General features: G+C 44.0%; 1 protein-coding gene across 1 annotated transcript in view; it reads right to left on the bottom strand.

Moving 5' to 3' along the window:
- GRM5 (glutamate metabotropic receptor 5) overlaps nucleotides 1–25,944 on the bottom strand; it is a 205,813-nt gene that overhangs the window by 166,695 nt on the left and 13,174 nt on the right.

Here is a 25,944-nt window from a genome sequence, read left to right as displayed (position 1 = left end):
GGCTCACAGCCTTAATCCCCATTTTATAGATGATTTAACTGAGGCATAGAGAAGTGACTCACCCAAGGTCACCCAGCAGAGAAGTGGCGGAGCCAGGATTAGAACCCAGGTCCTTTGACTCCCAGTCCCGGGCTCTGTTGACTAGGCAAGGCTGCTTTCCCATTTCCAGCGTGCTTCAGTGTGAATCAAGTGACCCTAGACGGTAAGCTCAGCGTGGGCAGGGAACGTGTTCATCAATTTCATTATATTGTACTCTCTCAAAGCCCTTAGTACAGTTCTCCGCACACAATAAGTGCTCAATCAATCCACTGATTGACTGATTGGTTGATTAGAGGAGTGGCTCATGGAGACGAATGCGTCCGATCATCGTCATCCTCATCGTCACTATCACCGTCCACCCATCGTCACCATCTGTCACCGCAGATATAGTGCCATCATCGATATCATCATCTGTCACTGCGGTCGTCATCACTGTCATCATCAATATGCCATCTGTCATCATCTACCCAAGAGACACATTTGCTAGAGTTCAGCAGCAGCTAAAGATAGAACACAACTCTATATGCGTACATGGAAACGTACATATCCTACAAAGCTTACAATGTTAACTAACAGATAAACCTGATGGGGAAGTCAGAAAACCAGAACAAACCAAAACAACCAAAAGACCAAATTGGCATCCTTTTCAGAATTGCCTAAAGAAGGTAATGAGTCATGCTCCAATCACCAGACACTTCAGAAACCTCCTTCAGGTAGATAATAACGATAATATTACCTAATGAATCACTTTTCATTCTCTAAAGACTCTCCCTGCATTAATCCTGACCTCACCTCCAACATTCTAAAGGGAATCGTGTGGTCAGGAAACCCAAGTAACACAAGGAATCGGGGCCAGAGGGAAGATTGGGGCTCAAGACTTGCTCCAATCAAATAAGGCCACCGGGCAAATTCACTCTTAAAATTTCCAACACTTTGTCCCAGCAGGTTCAATGTGACGCTACTGTGAGTGCTAAGCAGATTAATTAAAAGACGTGACTATAATGCATTCTCCCTCCCATCTCTAATTAGTCCATTTACAGATACATAGGGACTCATCTTCTGCTTACAGGTGGTTCCATGGCCCTGTGAGGAGACCATCTGGTAAGGTGACCAGATTTCTGGAAACAGGCGGGACAATCCCGCTCTGCTCCTAAGGCCTAAGGCAGAGTCCATTAGGCTCCCGTTTTCATCCAGGTTAGAGGAGACGATCCCTCAGATAAAGCAACTGATATTGGAATTGGGGCCGTAGGTGGTCAATATCTTGTCTTCCTTCTCTGTCTCTCTTCATTCCTTCTGTCTCCTCCTCCTCATCTCTCTCTCCCCGTCCATAGTCTCTGTCCCTCCCGCTCTCTGTGCCCCACTCCATTTCACTGTTTCTCTTTTTGCCTCTCCCCCTTTTATTTTGATTTCTTAACAATAAGAATGACAATAATCATATTTGTTAAATGCTTACTGTGGGTCAAGCACTGTACTGAGGACAGGGGTAGATGCAATCAGTCCCATATGGGGCTCACAGTGGGGAACACAGGTATTGAAACCCCCTTTCACAGGTGAAGGAACTGAGTCACAGACAAATAATAACGATAGTACTTGTTAAGCACTTAAAAGTTGAGCCGGGATTAGAAACCAGGTCTTCTGACTCTCGGGCTTGTGCTCTTTCTACTATGCCATACTGCTTTACCTCGCTGCCTCTTCCTGTATAATTCCAGAAGTAGCAAAAGAATCAACTGGCCAGGAATCGGGATATCTTTCACCTTCTCCCACCAATGACCCAGGCAATACGGTTTTCGGGATGTCAGCGGCGTCCCGGTCCGGCCAAGCCGATGTCTGGTTGAAATGGTCCCTGACCAGCTCTCCTTCTGCAGAATTACAGAAGGGAAGCAATATTGCCTAGCGGATAGAGCGTGGGCCCGGAAGTGAGAAGGACCCGGCTCCTTATCCCGGCTCCACCGCTTGTCTGTTGTGTGACCTTGAGCGAGTCACTTCACTTCTCTCTGCCTGTTACCTCCCCCATACAATGGGGATTAAGACTGTGAGCCTCATGTGGGACATTACCGTGTCTGACCTGATTAGCTCGTAACTACTCCGACACTTAGTACAGTGCCTGGCACGTAGTTAGCGCTTACCGAATACCATTATAAAAATGACACAGGAAATAAGCACGCTCCAATCCTACTTTCCCCAACCAAAACCAGCAGACTCTACTTTGCTCACTGATTTTTCTAAGTCAAAAATCATATCAGCCAAAGTGTCCTTACATAACTGTTACAACATCACTTTATTGCCTCAATGTTGAGGCTGCTGGCAAGGCTCTCGGATCTGGCATCCAGCAGGGGATTAGGCAGCCAGGAATCAGAGACTCCATTCCCAACTCTGCCCGTGACAAAGTCACTTTGTGACCTTGGGCAGGTCCTTCTCCCCCTACAGGGACTCCCCTTTTCTGCTGACACTGTGGGGCAACAGCCTTCCTCGGGCTGAGTATTTTTTTGAAGGGTATTTGTTAAGCGCCTACTATGTGCCAAGCACTGTACTAAGGACTGGGGTAGATACAAACTCATCCAATTGGCCGCAGTCAATGTCCCACATGGGGCTCCCAGCCTTAATCCCCATTTTACAGATAAGGCAACTGAGCCACAGAGAGATGAAGAGACTTGCCCAAGGTCACACCGCAGACGTGTGGTGGAATTGGGATTAGAGTCTAGTTCCTTCTGACTCCCAGGCCCCTGCTCTATCCACTAGGCCACACCGAGTCTTCATTTCGAGATCCCAGCTGCGGGACATCCTTGGAGTCTGCACGAAGGAGGGCGGATAACCTTTCTCCTCCTTCAACAACCTTCACTGACAGGCCACTTTCTGGACAGCTGTGGTAAATACAAGCTAATCAGGTTGGGCACAGTCCATGTCCCACATGGTGCTCACAGTCTCGACCCCCGCCCCCCCCCATTTTACAGATGAGGCAACTGAGGCACAGGGAAGAAAAGTGACTTGCTCAGGTCAAACAGCAGACAAGTGGTAGAGACGGGACTGGAACCCAGATCCTTCTGACTCCCGGGCCCATGCCCTATTCACTAAGCAACAATGCTTCTTTACTATGGAAACACTGCTCATTCGCAGCACGGACCTGCTGCTCTTCCCTGCAACGGAGAACGGTATATGCTCTTGTATGGAAACAGGCTTGGTGAAACTCTTATTTGGCTCAAGAGACTTTCTACACCCATTGTCTTTAATCAGCAAACGGCAGAGTTCTCACTGGCACAAACTACAAAAAGTCACATAGCCAATGCATATTTTGAACTGTTTAATTGCTTGGAAATTGTTTTCCTTTTTTTTTTTTGAGGTCCACGATCTCTGATTATTACCTGAAATTGTTTTCCTCAAAGCATGCCTAGCCCCCCAAATTAACATAGCAGATAAGAAGAACTAGCCAAGCACACCAAGTATATGATTTCATAAACAGCTTTGTGCATATCCCACCCACTGTGACCCAGATATTCAAATATCGCGGGACAAAATGCCAATGGACTTCTTTAAGCCAGCGCAATAAGGAGTAAAGCTTTTGGCAAAGGGTTTCTCCATTAGAAATGTTAGTATTAACATGTTCTGCACATAGTAAGTGCTCAATAAATACCATTAATGATAATGATGACGAGAGACCCAAGCGATCTGCCATGATCCCTCTCACGTGCTAAGATGAGCCTCAGTAAATACAAAATCTGGGCCATCTCTTCTCCATGGATCCTAAATTATTCTGTAGTAGTAAGCTAAGTGCTAAGGAGACATCTCAGGGGGTGCATCTCCGTTCCAACCCTCTTCTCTCCTCCAGTTAGTCAATCGTATTTATTACGCACTTTTGTGTGCAGAGCACTGAACTAAGCACTCGGGAGAGCACAATATAACAATAAACAGACACATTCCCTGCCCACAGCAAGCTTACAGTCTAGAGGGGGAGTCAGACATTAATATAAATTAATGAAGTGATTCTTCAGTGCCTGAAAATGAATACCTGCAATACCCTAGTGGCCGAAAAACACTGTAGTCCATCAGTGAATCAATCAATGGTATTTACTGAGTCCTTAGAGTGTGCAGAGCACTGCACTAAATATGCTTGGGAGAGTACAATCCAATAGAGTTGGCAGACATGATCCCTGCCCAAAAGGAGCGAACAATCTATGGGATTTGATAATGTCTCCTCATTTGATTGAATGCATATCATTTACATCCTGGCCTACATCAATTCCCCAAATCTATGCAATTGGAGGTGGGTATTGAGTGAAGCCAGATCCTGAAGCTTTGCCATTTGAAGCTAATCCTTCAACCGCTGTGTGTCTGAAAGTAATCTCTCAATCAATCAGTGGTATTTATTGAGCACTTACTATTTGCAGAGCACTGTAGTAAGTGCTTGGGAGAATACAACAGATTTAGCCAACACGTTTTCTGCCCATAACAAGCTTACGGTCTAGAGGACTCAGCAACCACTACGAACTGGACTTTATAGATTAGATACCAGAATGATTGCGATCCACCAGGGCCTCATGAAAGACATCTTCTAATTCTATGGGCTAAATCCATTATTATGTAGCCAAGTTTTCTTCTACATACCTGCCTCCTATTAAGTGGGGTGGAGAGAGACTAATTTCCCCAAAGCCTCATAATCACAACCACATTCTCTCAGAAACTCCCTGGGGATCACCTGAAGGCAAGCCTAGTTAGAATGCAGAATGTTTAGAAAAGTTTCAGAACTTAACGATGCCACACTAAATCTAATCAACAAACTCTTCTATCTCTGAAGGAGACTTCTGTGAATACTAGGAGCAACTGGGATTGCATTCCTTGACATCCGTCCTTACAGATGTGTCCAAGCCACCTACGATCCCTATCTTTTCCCTCTAAATATCCACCAAGAACCTATTTTCCTGAGATCTACTGTGTCTCCTAAACTCTTTTGTACTCTCCCAAGTGCTTGATATCGTCCTCAGCATCCAATACATGATCAATAATACTACCAACTGGATTCTAACATCCCTTTTTTCTCTCACTAATTCATTTTATCCTCTTCAACCTACTGATATTTTCTGTCTGTCCAATTTCCTGAGGTAACAATTTCCATCTAAATAAGGATTGCAACTTTCTGATACTATGAGTGGCCAGATTTGTTGCTCTGAACGTACCTGAAAATACTACATTACAAGAACGTTGACGACAAACCCAGTGTCACTACCCTCTAATGAGCATAAACTCCCTTTGGGAAAGGAATGTCCTTTTGACTTCTGTTGTACTTTCCCAAGTACTTAGTAAAATGCTTTGCCCTCAGTAGGTGTTCAATAAATATTTGCCCCATACCTCTCTTAGTATTGTCCTTCGTGCTGCTACTGTATATAAATCAACCAAGATAAAATAGGACAATTAACAAAAGACCAACACAACAACTGTCTCGTTCTAGCTTCAGTTTGCCTGAGTCCCAAAGGTGTGCTAGAAGACAAAAATGAAAACAAGGATTGTTACCCAGATCATTTTCCATTCTTTACCCACCAGAGGTTGTCACAACATCTGAAGAAATGTTCCTCCGGGACCACAAGAACATGATCCCACCACCAACCTCCCACTCTTCCCCCTCTAAGCTGTTGTGGGCAGGGAATGTGTCTTTTTATTGTTGTACTGTACTCTCCCAGGTGCTTAATACAGTGTTCTGCACACTGTAAGTGCTCGATAAATACGATTGCCTGACTGGCTGTTCTGTTTCTTGAAACTTTGCTTCATATTTTCAGCCACAGACGGCCAACGGAAGATCCTATGTAAAGCCCTATGCCCTGTAGTTTCTAGGAACCTACCTGTATGTACGCTTGAAAAGTATCTGTTAAGTAGGTTTCGGTGTCAGAATGTTTTAGCACTGGTTGCAGTTTCTGGATGCTTTAATTATATATTTTTATAGTCCTCCAGTGCATAGATCTTCTAACTGAAAAGCTGCAAATTAGCATTTTGATGATTCCTTGTTTTTTTTGTTTTGTTTTTCCTTTCTTCAGCCCTCAGTATGCCTTTGGCAGTTCTAAAGGATATGGGTTTTGGACCTAATATCTCCCCCTTATCTCTTTATTTGAGGGTAGGAGGAGCAGACGTCTCCATTTTCCTGTTCAGAAAACCGAGGTCCAGAGAGAATAAAAAATTTGCCCTGGTCACCCAACAAGGCAATGGTAGGACTGGGAATAGGACCCAGGCTTCTCGGCTCCCAGTCTCTAGCTATTTCCACCAGGCTATCCCAGATAAAATGAAGAGTTTGCCCTATAAGCATGGGGGTCCTTGCTCACTGAATCAGTTGATTCACCTCCCTCTCCTTTCCACACGAGTAGTCATTCAAGACAGGCTCACCAAAGAGCCTCCTAATTATCTTTAAAAAAAAAGGGCTCTACATTCCAAATCCAATTTATTCTTAGACAAGTAATTAATGCACCCAGAGCATATTAGCTTAACTTGTAAATACTTATTTTCTCACACCTCAATTTAGGAGAAAAATGAAGAATGCTCAGTTGGTTACTGAAGCTTTCCAATCTTTTAAAGTTTGTTTTTCGTCTGTAAATTCCTGCAGCATTTAGCTCAGCCCTCTGCACACAGTAGACCCTCGGACCTTGAGGGTGGTGATGCTGATGATGGTGATGCCGATGAGGAAGATGCCAAGAGTTCCACTGTATTTTTGCTTCGGTGAGAAATTCCAAATCTAAGAATCCTGAGAAACCTCGAGGAGTCTACTCCAGGCTTTGGGAATTCTGGTGGATCTGGGCTGAGATGACTACCAATTTGGGGATACCCATGAAGGATAGAGACAGTTCTGTCTGTTCTCATCCCTCACTCATCCCAGTGGGTTTCACAGACTGTAGTATTGGGAGAGGGGGGCAGGAGTGCGATCAATCCGGGATCCCCTCAAACCACCAACATCATGATGGGGATAGGGGACATAATTACGGTATTTAAGCGCTTACTATGTACCAAGCACTGTTCTAAGCGCTCTAGTAGACGCAAGGTGATCAGGTTGCCCCACGTGGGGCTCACAGTCTTAATTCCCATTTTACAGTTGAGGTAAATGAGGCACCGAGAACGTCAGCAGCTTGCTCAAAGTGACACGGCAGACAAGTGGCAGAGCCAGGATTGGAATCCATGTCCTCAGACTCCCAAGCCCGTGCACTTTCCATTAAGCCTTGCTGCTTCATGAGGGGTGACATGAGGGATACAGCCAGACCTACCAACTGTGGAGTCCCTAACTTGGGACTGTGCCCTAAATCGGTCCATTTAGAGGAGCAGCATGGCCTTCGAGAAAGAGGCCGAGCCTGGGAGTCGGAAGACCGGGCTTCTAATCCCAGCTCTGCCACTTGCCTACCATGTGACCTTGGGCAAGTCACTTCACTTCTCTGTATCTCGGTCTCCTCATCTGCAAAAATGCGAATAAATACCTGTCCTCTCTCTAGTTTAGCCTGTGAGCCCACATGGGATCGGGACATTGTCCAACTGCATTATTTTGTATCTACCCCAGTGCTTAGCGCATAATAAACGCTTAACTCATTCCACCACCAGTGGAGCACCTGTGAGCGAGTGGAGCCACCGAGACAAGTTACCATAACTCAAGCTACACCAACAGAACACTCAGAGAAATTCCATTTTCCCACAGTACCGACGTTCGGGAAAAGTGGCATAGTCCTGTAAATGCTACGCTTATTATTGTTATCATCATTATTATGATGATTAGAACCGCATCCAGTCAGAACTTTGGTCTACCTGTTCATTCCAGTTTGAACTACCCACACCTGAGTCGAGTTATAGTTTTTAAGAGTCAATAGCAATAGTTTTCCCCATATGCCAATTAGCTTTCTTCTCACAAGAACATGTGAACCCATCCCCTCCTTCTCATCACAGAGATGCTCTTAGAATTCCAATATTTTCTCTTCTGCAAGGCATTCAAATGTACATTAAAGAAGAACATGCCCCAGTACTATCGGTCTACTACGCATCCGGGGCATAATATCTTCTGGATGAATTCATTAGCCACGTTTTTTCATACCTCCCCCAGCCGCGCTCTTGCTGATTTGAAGTCTTACGCATATAAAACTCCATTTCCCCCTTGGTTGTTTTCCCAATTTATCTTAATTAGCACCCAAAGCTTCCACGAGTATTGCAGCTCCTTGTTGGTTACACAACCAATTAGCATCATCTTTATTCCCTTAATGGCAACAGAAACTTCCTCATATTAAAAAGCAAAGCCTAGATCAGTCAGACTTGCCTTTCTAGGGGGTGAAAGATACGAAAAAACCTAAGAGATTAAAATTTTGATCATTTCCAGAAAGCTTATTAAAACACCTGGGGGGTGATATAGCTTTCCCAACTGACGGGGAAATTTAGAGAGATCAGCCAAATCTGTCGTTCTACAGAGTTTCTATGGAAACGTATCCGGTGTCCGAAGTGATTCTCACTATCCAAATCCTAAAATAGTTTTGCTTGGAAATCTCTGGGGGAAGTGGATTCGGGGCAAATTTTCAAGGCTAGGTCCTAATACGAAAGCTATCATTAGGACAGCTGCATCATCTCATCCTAATACATTTTAAGCCAGGAATTGGATATTTAGTATTGCCTGGAAATTATATGGGGGGAAAAATTAAATCTCTCTATATTTATAAATTTTTGCTTCTCAAGAACATGCTTCAAAATGTTCTCCCGAAATGTTCCTTTGTGGAACCCACAACTTCATTTATAATCTAACTAGGAAGCAGCATGGCCTAATGGAAAGAATACAGGCCTGGGGGCCAGAGGACCTTCATTCTAATTCCAGCTCTGCCACAGATCTGCTTTGTGACCTGGGACAAGTCACTTAACTTCTCAGTGCCTCAGTTCCTCATCTTCAAAATGGGGATTTGAAATCTGTTCTCCTTTCTACTTAGACTCTGAGACCCAAGTGGGATCTGAATATCTTCTCTACGCCAGTGCGTAATAACTGTGGTATTTGTTAATCACTTACTATGCGCCAGGCACTGTACTAAGCGCCGGGGTGGGTACGAGCAAATCAAGTTGGACAGACTCCCTGTCCCTCCTGGGGTTCCCAGTCTTAATCCCATTCTACAGATGAGGTAACTGAGGCACAGAGAAGTTAGCGACTTGACCAAGGTCACACAGCAGGTTATTATTCTTAGGTGGCCTAAAGGTCAATTTGGTCTTTACGGTGCTTTGTCCAACGGTTGTCTATAGAACCTTGCTGAATCACAGATTCCAGAGGTGGGTGAGGGCTTCCCAGCTGGTTTAGTATTAGGGATTTTTTATTTTGGACTTTTGGATCTCTCCTCTGGGACGTTCCCTAACACCCTTAGTAAAACCGAACCATCTCTGTGTCACAGGCGCCTACCCAAAGGGGTGAAGGGGCGATGGGTTCCTCGGCTCTCTGTACTGTACCCCCTCGTCTATCTCCGCACCGACGTCTCGCCCACATCCCACCTCTGGCCTGGAACACCCTCCCTCCTCACATCAGACAGATAACTGCTCTCCCCCACTTCAAAACCTTACTGAAGGCACATCTCCTCCAAGAAGCTTTCCCTGACTAAGTCCTCCTCTCCTACTCCCTTCTGCTCTGCACTTATTTTCTCCTTCATTCATCCTCCCTCCCATCACTACAGCACGTGTATATCTATCTATCTATCTATCTATCTATCTATCTATCTATCTATCTATCTATCTATCTATCTATCTCTATCTTTCTATCTATATCTGTACTTTATTTATATCAATGTTTGTCTCCCCCTCTAGACTGTGAGCCACTGAGGGCAGGAATATGTTTGTTGCTATATTTTACTCTCCCAAGCGCTCAATACAGTGCTCTGCACACAATAAGCGCTCAATAAATATGACCGAATGAATGAATCCTTGCTCATCTCAGGACTTGGATAAGAGTTGAGAGTTTCTGCCCGGGTTCCTTTCCAGTCCCTCATGTCCCTGCTGAAATTCTTTCCCTTTTCTGCCCCTGTGCTCAAAAGGAAAAGTTGTTGCCCCCTGTTCCGTGCTCCAAATACTTGCAGGCTGAACAAAAAGTTGAAAACATCACACAGAGGGTCTCCGAACAACATTATTAACCTTTCCCTCTCAGGCCCACGAATGAGGAGGGTCACACCCTTGAACTCTGGAGGAGAGGAGTTGGCTTGAGGCCGGTCCATTCATCGCCTTGATTCTATTTATTTGCTACTGTTTTAATGAGATGTTCATCCCCTTGATTCTATTTACTGCTATTGTTCTTGTCTGTCCGTCTCCCCGATTAGACTGTAAGCCCGTCAATGGGCAGGGACTGTCTCTATCTGTTACCGATTTGTACATTCCGAGCGCTTAGTACAGTGCTCTGCACATAGTAAGCACTCAATAAATACCATTGAATGAATCTGAACCTCCAAATGACTTTCACAGAACTGGCACCTGCCCTATAGAAGAGGCTGGCCAAAACAAGCAATAAATGAGAGAACAGAGTCTACTCAGCCTGTAAGTGGCACGCTGATGTTTAGCAGATGAGCCTTTACCGGGGCGGGAGAATGTGGCCACAATTTTCACCAGAGTATTTTAATTATCACCCAATATATTAGCTTCACAGTTCATCTCAGTTAGCACCTAAACCCAGTGGGAGAGGCTTACTAGGAAACGACCTATTTTTTCTGTGCAGCAAAATCTGATTACAGCTATATTTCTTTCTGCTGATAGCCTGGAAAATACTCTACGTCCCCTTAATTAAGAAATCTCCACGTGCCATCCACGCAAGTAAAAAGATCACTTAGAATTTCATACGACTGGGGTCGGGGGGTTTAGACGCAGCCTCTATCCCTGTCCCGCATGGGTCTCCCAGTCTAAGAGATAGGGAGAGCCAGCATCCTTCTCCATTTTACAGATGAGGAGACTGAGATACAGAGAGGTTAGGCGACTTTCCCGAGGCTACACAGCAGGCCAGTGGCAGAGTTGGGATTAGACGTCAGGCCTCCTGATTCCGATCCCCACGTTAATTTCACTAGCCTCCCAATTAAACTTTCCACTTAAGTTTTAACCATTTTGGCTTTCTGTTCTGTGTCTAGGAGAAAACTCATTGAAACCTGAGGAGACAATTACAGGGTTCAACTGACTGCATCTGAAATAAAGCGCCTACTTATAATTTGTATCCTGGAGACCATCGGTGGGCAAAGTCAACGCAGAATCCCGGTTGTGCACCTCACATGCCTATGATGTCATTTAGTAAACAGTGTTACCCAGAGCTCAATCTGGAACTCTGCCTAAAAATACACCTAAATGAAAGGCTAATTACTCTATTTGTTGTTGTTACTGGTTCCTCTGCTTTGATAGGAACTGATTTTGGTGGACTGCCTTTGGACAAAAACACATCCATAATAACTCGATCTCCTAATTACCCTTCGCTTCAAGTGCTTGTATTTCTTTCCAAACTTCCCGAAGAAATCATTCAAAAATAAGACATATCTATTTTTCTATACATTCAGTAAAGTATCTTTTCACAGAATTATTTCATCAGTGTTCAGCTCGGGTGCGTGTCAGGAGGAGAATTCTTGCAAAACCCTTATAAATGAAAACTTGCGCCGCAGTCCTCAGTATTATTATTATTACAAGTTCTTAAAACTGGCTGATTTGGGGAGGTAGTTTCAAAGAAAACAACCATCTCTTTATTGGTAATAATGATCTGATAAACAAGACAGGTCCTATGCAAAGAAACAAAATGAGGGATAATAATAATAATGTTGGTATTTGTTAAGCGCTTACTATGTGCAGAGCACTGTTCTAAGCGCTGGGGTAAACACAGGGGAATCAGGTTGTCCCACGTGGGGCTCACAGTCTTAATCCCCATTTCACAGATGAGGGAAGTGAGGCACAGAGAAGTTAAGTGACTTGCCCACAGTCACACAGCTGACAAGTGGCAGAGCTGGGATTCGAACTCATGAGCCCTGACTCCAAAGCCCGTGCTCTGGGTGATTTCTGATCTGCATAAAGCTGCCATCTCACCCACTGCTAGAAAAACCAGCTTTGCAGAGGGTTACCAAAAGCTATTTCGGGCAAGTCACTTAACTTCTCTGTGCCTCAGTTACCTCATCTGTTAAGTGGGGATTAAGACAGTGAGTCTCAGGTGGGATACGGACTGTGTCCAACCTGATTAGCTTGTATCTATCCCAGTGCATAGCGCAGTGTCTGCCACACAGCAAGGTACTTAACAAATATCGTAAAAAAATGATAAGCTCCCATTTCTCCATCCCACTAAAACCAAATCCCCGCTGACAGATGACGCTTGCCATTTCATTTCCCTTCACAAACGGGTTCTACCTCAACCTTGAGGGAATATTTTCGATTTACTTTGCTCTGTGTGGGTTTTCTTTATGAGGCTGCATAAATTTCAAAACGTTGGAAATAAAATCAAATATGGCTTCCTCATAAGAGGTAAAGGAACGAGCGTCGATACAGTATTCTAGTTTACAGATCTCTGCAATTTGTGGCAATACTAAATGGGTTATAATGCATCCATCTAAAACTATGTTTTCTTTCTCAGCCCCAACAATGGATTTGATTCAAGAAATGATAATTATGGCATTTTTTTAAGCATTTCCTATGTGTTAAGCCCTGGAATAGGTACAAGGGGTACAGTATTGCCTGGTGGTAGAGCACGGGTCAGGGAGTCAGAGGATCTGAGTTCTAATCCCTGCTCTGCCGCTCTGCCTGCGGTGTGATCTTGGGCATGTCACTTGTCTGTGCCTGCTGCCTAATCTGTAAAATGAGGATTAAAGCTGTGAACCCCATGTGGGATAAGGACTGTGTTCAACCTAATTGCCTTCTATCTACCTCAGTGCTTAGTACAGTGCCTGGCACATAGGAAGTGCTTAACAAATATCCTAAAAAAAAAAAAAGGTCATTGAACAGGACACAGTTCCCGTCCCACACGGGGCTCCTATTCATACTTTACAGATGAGGCCCAGAGAGGTTAAATGACTTGTCCAAGGTCATACAGCAGGCCGGTGGTAGAAAGGGGACTGTAAACTCATTATGGACAGGGAACATGTCTGCTAATTCTGCTGTATTGGGATCTCCCAAGGGCAAGGGTGACGCAGAGGGAGTGGGAGAAGAGGAAATGAGGACCTAGTCGGGGAAGGCCTCTCGGAGGAGATGTATTTGAGGATAGCGACTTTGAATTCTGTGCCTTACATGTTTTTGATGGCATTTTGACATCAAAAAAGAAAATGGCCAGAAAATCCTGGCCTCACTTATCATTTTGGAAATGATTATTACATCTCTTGCAAAGCCAGAAGTCACGTACCTTCTAACAAGCCAAAAGGCCTAAGAAATAAGCTGGTTAAGAGTCTTTTCCCTTTATGAAGCATGACTCCCATATCCTGATATTCTGCTATAAAGGAGAAAAAAATCCAAACGCCATTTCCTTCGCTCTTATGAGTTTTTAAAGGGATTTTCCCTTGTGCCGTGTATGAACAGCAATCACTAAATGAAAATTAGCCAGGCAAAGTACATACTACAGGATTGATGAGCCTCATCTGGCTTTCTGGGAGATCAAGTTATCGCCAACATGCGGTCACTGTCAGCTGCTCCTCAATGCCGGCCTGCACAGATGAGATTTTAATTCTGGGAGTTCACTGGAAGTGAGGAGAAAAAGGGCTGGCGGGAGCCTCAGAGCCCAGCCTACCAAAAGAACCGCTGTACTAGTGTTGGTTATTTTGCTTTGTTTTGTAATAAAAATATTTTTTCTCCTCTATTTTCCCCAGCACCCTAATGTGAAACATGTTAACCTTTAATTAACTTTGGATTCAACTGTACCCAAATAAAAACCATAGAGCTAGCCATAAAGATGGAGTCTGGCTAGGGCTAATGAGCAAATGAGCCACAAGTTTTTTTATATATATACATATATATGATATTATAAAAAATCATTGCTGTTTAGGTTGCATAAATTTGGCTCCTACACATATAAAGCATCAAACTCTCAGAGTCTGCATGATTCATTCTTGTCTTCTCTAACCATCTTAAGAAATATGGTTGTGGTAAAGGCTGCCGAGGGCAATTAAAATTGAAAATGTAAAACCAATAAAAGATGATTTTTAGCAAATCCAAATGAAAATCTATGCACCTTGTATCTCACTTTTCCCTGTACCTTTTTGAAGCAGACATAGAAGTGAGATTCAAAGATGTGTGAAGCCCTGCCTCAAATACTGACATGGCAGTTGGGAGATCAGTAATGTGGTCAGGGCAGACTGGTAGCCAGAAATTGATGGGACAAGCTTGTTAGTAATGACAATAATAATAATAATAATAATAATAATGCGATTTGAGGCACTAAGTAAATTCGAAGATCTGGGATAAATGCAGGATAAAAAAGACAGAGCCCCCGTCTCATACAGCCTAGAGGGAGGGTGAAGATGTATTTAATTCCCATTTTACAGATGAGGAAACTGGGCCACAGAGAAGTAAAATAACTCCCCCGAGGTCACACAGCCAGCAAGTGATGGAGCTGGGATTAGGACTCATATCTCTTGACTTCCAGTCCTGTGCTCTATCCCACTAGACTACGCTGCTTCTCGGAGAAAGTAGCAACCTATCTTTATGGCCACATAATGAGGAAAGGGATGTCTTCCGGTGCAGGCCACTGGGCTTTGGAGAACCAAGTGAGCAAATGTGAATGGTTTAATGCAAGTCAACACAACTACTGCAGAAACAACTTCAGAACATGCCCCGTTGGTGGTAGGACATACCTTCAATCTCTTGACCATTAGGGTCCGGCCAGTACTTATATTGCAAGGCAAGAGGCCAGAAAACATGCACTACATTATTTTAATTGACAAAGTGTATAAATGTGCAGGAAATTCTCAATGTGACACCCACTCCCGTGATTATAGTCCTGCAATCAGCAGCAGCAACTTTGAACCGAAGAACAACTTATGCATATCATTACTCACGGTATTTATCATAGAATTTTTTACAGCATTATTTATAACTGTTGGTCAGAAAGAAGTCCTTTCATTACCCTCTCACTGAGATGAATAATTTGCCTTTAATTATGAAAGGACCAGTTCTGATGGTGCCAATATGAACCATTTGCTAAGAATCTTGGGCTACTTTATGCCATGAATAAATTGAACCCAAAATACCCACTCTATTCTATCACCAAATAATCTACATATAATTTTCTGAGTAATTGCCGCTGTCCTCTAAATTAGATAATGGAGAGGGTAATTTACAGATCAGAGGTGAGTGATATAAAATGATTTCAACCCAGGGAAATAAGCCAAATGAAAAGCCAGTGGTTTAACTACAATATATACCCAGAAACTTTAGGGAAACTTATGTGTTTTGGATGTCCACAAAACATCACTTATTCCATCGGATCATTCGTTCCATTCACTGATCTGGGAGCCAATCAAAGCATCGCGACATTAAGCTCCTTCCAGGCTAGCTTTAGGGCTCAAAGACTCAAAAACCAGAATAGGAATCTGAGTGCATCAACCCAAACTCAGGTGAACTGACCAGAATGGCCAACTAGACTGTGATAACGAGGTCGACGACGATGGAGTCTCACCTTGAAAACGACAGGAGTCCTGAACCTCTGAGACCGAGAACCTGCTAGGAAGGCTCAATTATCGCGCTCTCTCCTCCCATCAGTCAGGTTCCTACTGGGGCAGGGGGTGCAGAGAGCATGTACGTGGGAAAGGGTGCAGCACAGTGAGAAATGCACGTGAAGGCTGGGACTCTTGACACCAAAATGACTGCAATAGAATGCCAAGGTCAAAACGTAACACCATTCCCAGCACACAGTTGTCTTGGTACCCACTGCAATCTCTGTCCTCCACATCAGCCATTTTTCAGGATTCGTTATTTTCATTATTAATACTATACACCCTAGGACAAGTCACTATCAGGCATATGTTTTGTCCACTAGGCCACCCTGCTTCCCCTCTACCTTAGGATCACCTTATCACCTTGAATTCCCGTGACTAAAACTGCAAATGGTTTCAAAATGTGGGCCTAATGCATACTGTCCAACAGAATTGGATAGGTGGAGATTTCTGCATTGTTTTCAACTGTCTTATAATAATAATAATGCTGGTATTTGTTAAGCGCTTACTATGTGCAGGGCACTGTTCTAAGCGCTGAGGTAGTTACAGGGTAATCAAGTTGTCCCACATGAGGCGCACAGTTAATTCCCTTTTTACAGATGAGGGAACTGGGGCCCAGAGAAGTTAAGTAAGACTTTCCCACAGTCACACAGCTGACAAGTGGCGGAGCCGGGATTCGAACCCATGACCTCTGACTCCCAAGCCCGGGCTCTTTCCACTGAGCCACGCTGCTTATTAAACCCTACTTCAAGCATAGTGCTAGAAGACTAACTTTTTTTAAAACTGGTATTTGCTCAGCAGTTACTATGAGCCAGGGAGTGTACTAAGCGCTGGGGTGGATAAAAGCTAAACAGGTTGAACACAGTCCTTGTCTCGTGTAGGGCTCACAGTCTCGACCCTCATTTTACTGATAAGGGAACTGTACAGAGAAGTTAAGTGACTTGACCAAGGTCACACAGCAGACATGTGGTAGAGCAGGGATTAGAACCAGGTTCTTCTGACACCCGGGCCCAGGCTTTATCCACTAGATAATGCTGCTCTCTAACTCTAATAACAGAGAATTTTATGGATTGGATTTTGGTCCCTAAACTGGGTTTTAACATGATTAATTATCTGCTGTGTCCCAAAATGCCCTTCATTAGAGCGGATTCCCTCAATAATCAGTCCTGGCTGTTCAGCAGGAAGCCGTTGACAAGGAATCAAATCAGCTTTCCACCATTAATGGGCAGGTCTTTCACCACAAAAGATTAATTTCTCCCTCCAAGTGTCCATTTTTAGACCAGAAATCTATAAGATGTTGGCAGAAGAAACTGAGTTGGAAACCAAGATTAATAGGGATACAAAATAGAATCCTATTTCTATCTATAAAAAATACAAGGGTAGTGACCTTTTCAACTCCCCCAATGATCCCCAAGTGTGGAGCAACTGAGGAAGGGTGAATGCCATCCTATAAGTAAGAGAATTGAAGTTTGGAGAGAAGGGTATTGATTTAATCTCTGAGAGAGTGAATTTAGGGCAGATCTGATTACTTGTTCTCTAACCTGAGGAGAAAATGACAGTCTTTTCCTTGGTTTTCCATGTTTTGAAAACAAGATTGTTAAAAATGAGAAGAGAGTTGTTGACATCTGTGGAACAAACCCATCATCCATCTTGGACAATTCTCTGTCTTTAACAGTGGCAACAGGATGATTGGAAAAGCCAGGGGCTGGTTGGCTTCCTGGGTTTCGCTCTGTCTGGTTAGTAAAAGTAAAATGATGAAAATGTAGGAACCGCAAAGCAAACCTTTCACCGTGACCAGCCTTCATCGGCCCCTTACTGAAAAAACTACGTCCAGAACCCAAGTACCAAATCTGATAGATGGATATTTCCGTTTCGCTTTCAACTGTCCTACTAAAAGGCACTTCAAGCACAATCTTTGAAGTGACTGAATGAAGAGCAATTCATGTATCTGTGGAACTGAAAAAAACCCCAAAAACCAGAGTTCCGATTGGCTCCATGCCCTCTGGGCTGATGTCCCATGTCCACAGGGTCGGAATCAGACCTTTCACCACCCTGAAGCAGGAAATGGGTTTGCCATTTCCTCCCTGGCCATATGCCATTACATCACTCTGCACGCACAAGTAGCATCTTATTTGATGTCATATGGAAGTTCACTCAAATTCTGGAACTCGGAGCATTTCTCCTGGGCTACTTCTGACTCACTGCTCTCCTTCTTCATTTGCATTCCCCTCCCAAGTCCCTGTTCACACAGACACCATTTCCAAATGGCAGGCACTTTCAAATTTTTAACCATGGCCAACCCCAACTACCTTCTTTCTGTCCCCCAGTGTTGTATACTTAGACGACTCCCTCATTCACTTACTCTCTGAAGTCGACCCTGATGGCAGCCAATAAGATTCAACATTACACACTTTCCTTTTCTCCCACTCCTTTCTGGGTTTCCTTGCCCCCTTTATTCACCCTACAGCATTTATGTACACAAGCGTAATGTATTTAATTGTATTAATGTCTGCCTCCCCCTCTAGACTGTAAGCTCCCTGTGGGCGGAAAACCTGTCTCCCCACTATATTATACTGTATATTATATTTCCCAAGAGCTTAGTACAGTGCTTTGCACACAGAAAACTCTGAATAAATACAATTGATTGATTAAATGACAGTATTTATTGAGTGCTTAATCTTTGTAGAGCACTGTGTTAAGCACACGGAAGATTTCAGTAGAGTTAGTAGATATGATTCCTGTCCTCAATCAACCAAATTTACTGAGCGCTAAGTGTGTGCCGAGCACTATACTAAGCACTTGAAAGAATACAAGAGAATTGGTAGGCACGTTCCCTGCCCACGGTGAACTTACAGTCTAGAGGAGTATCACTTCAGTTTTACCCCCAGTAGTATCACCTCTATGCTCCATCAAGGATTGCCAAGATAATTGTAAGCGGCTCGGTCGTACTTGCCGATTCCTTCTAATATCCAACGGCAAAGGATTTTAAAGAATGGAAAATGATTTTGAATCATCCAAGTGGGAGAGTCATGGACCAAATGCAGTGTTATATTTATCAGCAATTGTCATGCAGCTCATAAGTTTCTGTCCTTTCCCAATTTGTAGCAGTAAAGCTATATTAATTTCCAGCTTCATTAGTGTTAAGAATTTTCAGGGAACAGAAATGGAAGTAATCTGACACTGCACAATGTCTTATTTAGCGACTCTGGTCCCCAGGCACAGGCTTGCCGACAAGACTTTCTACAGACTCCAACATCTGGCATGATCACAAGCCTGTGAGAGCTGTCGAAGTTCAGTGTCTGAGCAACAAGCTATCCATCAATCGTATTTCAATCAATCGTATATACTGAGCGCTTACTGTGTGCTGGGCACTGTACTAACGTGCTTGGGAGAGTACATTTCAGAAGATCCAGAGGGCAGAGCTCTAGGCTGCAAGTTCATCCTCAATCTATCAATCAATCGTTCAGTCATATTTATTGAGAGCTCATAAGGTAGTCCTCTAGACTGTAAGCTCACTGTGGGCAGGGAATGTTCCGTTATATCGTTGTTCGTATTCTCACAAGCACTTAGTACAGTGCTCTGCACACGGTAAGCCCTCGTTAGTATGAATGATTGATAGAGTTACTGAAAATACCTAGCCCAATCTGCCCCGGGCCTTGGGCTCCACATTTTCTGAGTGGAAGAGGGCATTGTTATTCTGGGGGCTGTTTGAATTTCCCAAAGTCACGGCCTGCGGTTGGGTTTAGGTGGGCAAACTATCTGGATCATTTCCTGGCCTCAATTATCCAGCTATTTCAGGCCAAAGGGTATCTTAATGGCCTGAACCATCCATTACAGACTCCCAGACCTACCAGGGAGGGTTCTAGCTTACCTCTGCCCTTCCTGTACTCCAACCTGCATTTCAAAACCCAGTGACTCCTTACTAGTGGACCAATATTAGCAGTGCATCTAAAATAGCCAAACAATTCAGTATCATGTGAGGTGTGAATCACCCAGATCACCTGCCAGGGGTCCCAACCCAAAAGTGTCAATTCAGACTTTCTCCTCCTTGCCACTCTCCCGAGTGGGAACTTTGTCTTGGATGAGCACATTAGCTCAGGGGGTAGGACTCTTCCACCGGGAAGGGTCGGGACTCTATTTGGAGATCCTTGTTGATGTGTTCAGTGTGGGCAGCTCTCCAGGGTAATACGCTTTTCTAAAGGCAAAGAACTCCATTTCCAAGCCTGACCGTCAACATCCTGGGGGCCAAAGAGCAATACAATGTGTTGCCGAGTTTCAGGACATAACACACCACTGGGGGTGCCTTCAGCGACTGCAGTGCCAGTGAAACTTGCATGACTAATAAGATGCCCCGGCCCAAAATAGTGGTTCAAAGACCCTCTTTGGGGCATTTTCCGTGGCCTATACCACATTTTATAAACTCTCATTTCCTCTTCCCACACTCCTCTCTGCGTCATCCTGGCAGTTGGATCTGTTCGCTTTCTTCGCTCCTCCCTCAGCCCCACAGCACTTCGGTACATATCCGTAATTTAGTCATTTATATTAATGTTTCTCTCCCCTTCTAGATTATAAGCTCATTACGGGCAGGGAATGTGTCTACCAACTCTGTTACATTGTACTCTCACAAAAAATTGAGTAGAGTGTCCTGCCCACAGTAAACACTCAATAAATGACTGATCTGATTATATGCATGCTTATCTTATATATGAATATATGTTTCATATAGGGTTGTATAAGTATATAATCCTATTCATTTATATATTCATATATTACTGAATAAAGGTATTATATGTCAATACAAATTGCTGCTATTTTAAAAGGAAGGCTATAATAAGTGGTAGGACAATTACTCTCAAATGAGCTAATTTTAATTGGCTCTTTTATAGTCCACTCATTTTGATTGAGTTTAATTAACTCTGATTTTTGGTTCATCTCCCAGGTTACAGAGTCTCCTTAATGGTTCTGACCATTTTAAACATTTTGCAAAATGCCAGCATCGCTCCTGCTGTATTCAGTAAACACATACAGTGGGTTTCAAAACCGAGGGGTGGCTTCACGTTCTGAAGGCCTCAAAAATGAATTCTCCAAGGTAATTCTGCCATTCCCAGAAGACCAAATAATGAAACGAGTCTCCCATCAGCCTTCCGCAAGCTCTCAGTGCTGGGGGTCAATGATCCCACGTGTCAGCCCCTGATTCAAGTCTAAGGAAGGATCAGAAGCAACGTGGCCTAGTGGAAAGAGTATGGGACTGGGAATCAGAGGACCTGGGTTCTAATTCCTTGGCTCTGCTCATTCCCTGCTGTGGGACCTTAGGCAACTCACTTAACTTCTCTGTGCCTCCAGTTTCCTCAACTGTAAAACAGGGAGTCAAGACCTGTTCTCCCTCCCAACTAGATGGTGAGCCCCATGTGGAATAGGGACTGGGTTCAACCAGATGAACTGTATCTATCCCAGCACTGAGAACAGTGGTTGGCACATAATGAGCGCTTAACAAATCTCATACAAAAAGACTCCCCTTTTCCTCAGATCCCCCGTCTCTTCCGTGTCACCTCGACTCGCTCCCTTTGCTCTTCCCCACTTCTCCCCGCCCCTAAGCTCTTATGTACATTTGTACATATTTATAATTCTATTTATTTATATTGATGTCTGTTTACTTGTTTTGATGTCTGTCTCCCCCCTTCTAGACTGTAAGCCCGGTTTGGGTAGGGATTGTCTGTCTCTACTGCTGAATTGTACTTTCCAAGCTCTTAGTACTGTGCTCTGCGCACAGTAAGCGCTCAATAGATACGACTGCGGGAATAAATGACGAATCAATTGATCAAGTCCTTCACACTAGAGGTAGGCAAAATTCACCCAATAATAATTACGATATTTGTAAAGTGCTTACTTATGAGAAGCATTGTGGTAAGCACTGGGGTAGATACAAGATAAGCTCATTATGGGCAGGGAACATGTCTGCTATTTCTGCTGTACGGTACTCTACCAAGTGCTTAGTACAGTGCTCTGAACTTAGTAAGTGCTCAGTAGAAATGATTAATTGATTGATTATCAGGTCAGGCACAGTTCCTGTCCCACACGGGGCTCACGGTCTAGGTCAGGGGAAGCAGAACGTGTATTTTACAGGTGAGGAAACTGAGGCACAGAAGAGTTAAGTGACTTGCCCAGCATCACACAGAAGGCAAGTGGCAGAGCTGGAATTAGAACCCAGGTCCCCTGTCTCCCAGGCTCATGCTCTCCCCACTAAGCCATGCCACTTCTCACCTATGGGTACACGGGCAGCTGAGAGGGTCAATATGGAACTCACAGTCAAACACACTGTGCATGCAAAAAGCTGACCCTTGTTGTGTTGTCAAGTTTGTCATTCATACCATCTGGTGCCGCCGTTCCCTATATTCCCCTTTGTTCCAAATTTCTTTCTCTGCTTCTGTTCAGAATGAGTGGTTGCTCTTTCAATTTCTCATCCTGCAAGTCTCTCCTGCCCAGCTGACTCACAGGTTGTCGCTGATGACCTGCCTTTTCTGAAGTTTTGTTTTCTTGTATCCTTCGGCTTTTAGCCTGTTCTCGCTTTTAGCCTCCCAATTTCAGTTCGCCATAGAGCCACTGTTTGAATATCCTACTCCTTCTAAACTCACTGTGGGGGGAATGGATCCACCATCTCTGATATATTTTACTTTCTCCAACGCTTAGTACAGTCCCCTGAACAGAGTAAACACTCCATAAATATCATTGATTGACTGATTACTTGAATCAATAACTCTACTAGAGATTAGGGAGCTCACTTTCTGTAAGATCGCCCAACTTCAGAAGGCACCTGTGAGCTCTAAATTAGATGCATTTTCTAATTTAAATACCAATTTCGCTACATCTTGTGAAAAGTTTTACCAAAACCTCCTTGCTCAAAGTCTTTAGCAGTTTTATAGCGAGTGCTTTGAAATTCTTGTTTGGGATTGTAAAGAGGGTTCTGTGACCTGCTGTAACAACACAGATGAATGGAAATGGCACCATGTCCTGAAGGGACATAAATCCATTACCTTTCACTGGCCACAGAATTCACTAAAAATGTAGTGGTAAAAAGGGCAGCCTAGGAAATCAAGTTCTCTCGTGGCCATTGTCCTAGAGAAAAGCCAAGCATGAAATTCATCGCTGGTGTGCAATCTTTCTTTTGAAAACCCCCAAAATATCAATCTAAGTCAACATACAAACACTTGGCCAAAAACATATTCCCAAAATATTATGGTCCTGTCCAATTGGTATATTCTGCCAGGCTAGGGGTAAAAGTGTCAATCATTCAATCACTGGCATTTATTGAGCACCTACTGAGTGCTTGTCACTGAAATGAGAGCTTAGAAGAGTATGACAGTAGCATAACATGCATTCCCTGCCTTCATGGAGTTGGAATCTAACAGGGGAAACAGAGGAAAGATGATTTACAAATCAATCAGTGGTCTTTGACAGCTTACTCTGTGCAGAATGCTGTACTAAGTGCTTGGGAGAGTACAGTGCAATAGAGTCTAGGCACATCCCTGCTGTCAAGGAGTTTACAATCCGTGGGAGACAGAGAGTAAAAGCCAGAGGAAGAAAAGAATGAATAAAGAAATAGTAATAATGTGATATTTGCTAAGTGCTTACAAGATGACTTGCACTGTACTGGGTTAGGAAACAAGATAAACTAGATCCCACATGGGACTCACAGTCTCCGTAGGAGGGAGCACAGGTACTGAAACCCCCATTTTGCAGATGAGGGAACTGAGGCACAGAGAAGCAACGTGACTTGCCCAAGGTCACACAACAGGTAGATGGCAGAGCCGGGATTAGAACCAGGTCGAATGATTCATTCGATCATTTTTATTGAGCCCTTACTGCATGCAGAGCATTATACTAGGCACTTGGGAAAGTACAATAAAACAATAACAGACATATTCTCTGCCCATAACGAGCTTAGAGCACAGAGGATGAGCTTACAGCCTAGAGGGTGAGCTCTGACTCCTAGGCTCATGTGCTTTCCACTGGGCCACTCTGCTTCCCTAGAACAGATCAACAGGAAGAACTACCTGAATGAATCAATTGAAAGTACAGATAAATATATCAATAAATAGAATCTACACAAGTGCTAAGGGCAGGGTTTGGCCTGGAATACTGTGAATTAACCGAAGAAGCTTTCACACCCCTGTCCCCGACGAGTTCCAAAGTACACTTCCCTATTCATAAAGTTGACAATATACTCTCCTGCTCTTAAAAAATGACTAACAGTCTGCATCTTCCTATAATTAACATCTGAAGGAAAAAGCTCTGGAGTCTGAAATAAAGATCTGAATAGTAACAACCGAGCACAGTCTGTTCTTATCACCAGGCTCACAGAGAGGTCTTCTGTGGGGGCAACACCGAAGCTCATCTTCTCTTTCGTTCATTTCCTTTTGACGGCAATTAATTATTTCCCTTGGAGCGAGGAACGGGGCAGCAACTTTCATGGTTAAATATTACATTAAAGGTCGGCAAAGAACGCTTTCGAAAGATGAAAAAATGCGGACTTTACCCAGTTTGGCAACTTGGCTCGCAACTTAGAAAGCCTCAAAATCCATTTATTATCCCTGGGTCAATTCCCCGGTGATCACCAGGATAGTGTGGGGGGCCCAATCCATCCTATTCCTCTTTATTTGCAATCCTCTCTCTGGACGGGAAGTGATCTCACTCAAGCCACTGACACTACATAGCAAACAATTCATGTTGGTCACCCAAACTGCCTACTGTCAATCAATCAATGGAATTTATTGCGCATTTACTATGTGCAGAGTATTTTATGAAGCACTTAGGAGAGGACAATCCAACAGAATTAGCAGCCCCGTTCCCTGCTAACTCACTGAGAGGTGAAGGGCCTTGCCCAGGGTCACACGAGTTTACAGATTAGAATCTAGCTTCCAGGCTACAGTCTAGTACAGAGCACAATGACTGCCTACTGCTTAAAATAGGAGGGGGGACAAAAGTAGATGGAATATCTTTCGCCGAAGAGATTTATCGACCATCTTCCACTGGAATGCCCTATTTGTTTACCTGACTTACTTAGAAGTCGAGCAGGGATGGCATCACCCTATGATTTAAATTGCTCAAGACTGCATTAACTCAGGATAAATAACAGGCATCATAGGTTTCACCAATCCTCTCTTCCCTCCCTTCTCCAGAAACCATTCTCTCATCGTCACCTACTTCAGAACATTAGCCTTCGAGGTTAAGCCCTGTGAGACAGACTTAAAAATATCTGGTCCGTCAGTGACTGTAGCAGTAGGATCCCTGGAGGAAGAGTATCACTGAGCAGAAGATTAAACCAAATGGCCTGTCCTTCCCTGCAGGCGCAAGGCTGTAGAGGATGTTTATGGATATACTGTAGTATCCCAAGCACTTAGTACAGTGGTCTGCCCGCAGTAAACGCTCAGTAAATACAATGGAATGAACGAATGAAATGCCCCTCTGGAACTACCCCTGGAGAGATGGAGGAAGACAGTTTTCAGGAAAGCTCAGTGTAGGACGTTCTAGGCTGGTAATAGAACTTGATCTCTCAAATCTTTTAAAATACATTTTTTTTGCTTCCGCTTCGTCCTCATTTCCTTCTAGCTCACGAACCTGACATTTCTCTGTGAAGCGCCTAAACCCCACACCAGCCTTCGGAAGGCCCGGCTGGGTAACTCTGAAGGTGGATTAATGAATTTTCTGACTTCTGAGCACAGATTGCTGCTAGCGGATGATACTTTCTAGCCAAGAGTCGGGTGACTGGAAGTTCACTTCACTGCTCTTTCGATACCCCCCGCCCCCCCAGCCTCACGGTGAAAATTCTGCTTCTGCACTTAAATGTCAGATCTTCCATTAATGAGCCTATGAATAACCACAAGCAGTGTCATCCCTGATCAAAACCACAGTCGATGGCAGGCCAGGATTCTACCTCTGATAGGGATACCAAAGGATTAGAGAAGCAGCGTGGCCTAGTGGATAGACCGGGGAGTCAGAAGGACCTGGGTTCTAATCCAGGCTCCACCACTTGTCTGCTGTGTGACCCTGGGGCCAGTCACTTCACTTCTCTATGCCTCAGTTACCTCACCTGGAAAATGGGGATTAGTCCGTGAGCCCTCGTGGGACAGGGACTGATCCGAACGTGATTGTGCTTGTATCCACCCCAGCACTCAGCACAGAGCCTTGCCACACACAAGCACTTAAATACCTGGCTGAGAGGAACAGTGCAATGGTGGTTTCCCCTTCCTCCACCCTAACAGGTGTATCCTCTATCGACACGAAGCTTCATATC

This window comes from Ornithorhynchus anatinus, chromosome 20 (genome assembly GCF_004115215.2).
Source record: "Ornithorhynchus anatinus isolate Pmale09 chromosome 20, mOrnAna1.pri.v4, whole genome shotgun sequence".
NCBI classification, from domain to species: Eukaryota; Metazoa; Chordata; class Mammalia; order Monotremata; family Ornithorhynchidae; genus Ornithorhynchus; species Ornithorhynchus anatinus.
The sequence above is the reverse complement of the archived record's forward strand: the minus strand, read 5'-3'. Positions and strand labels throughout refer to the sequence as shown.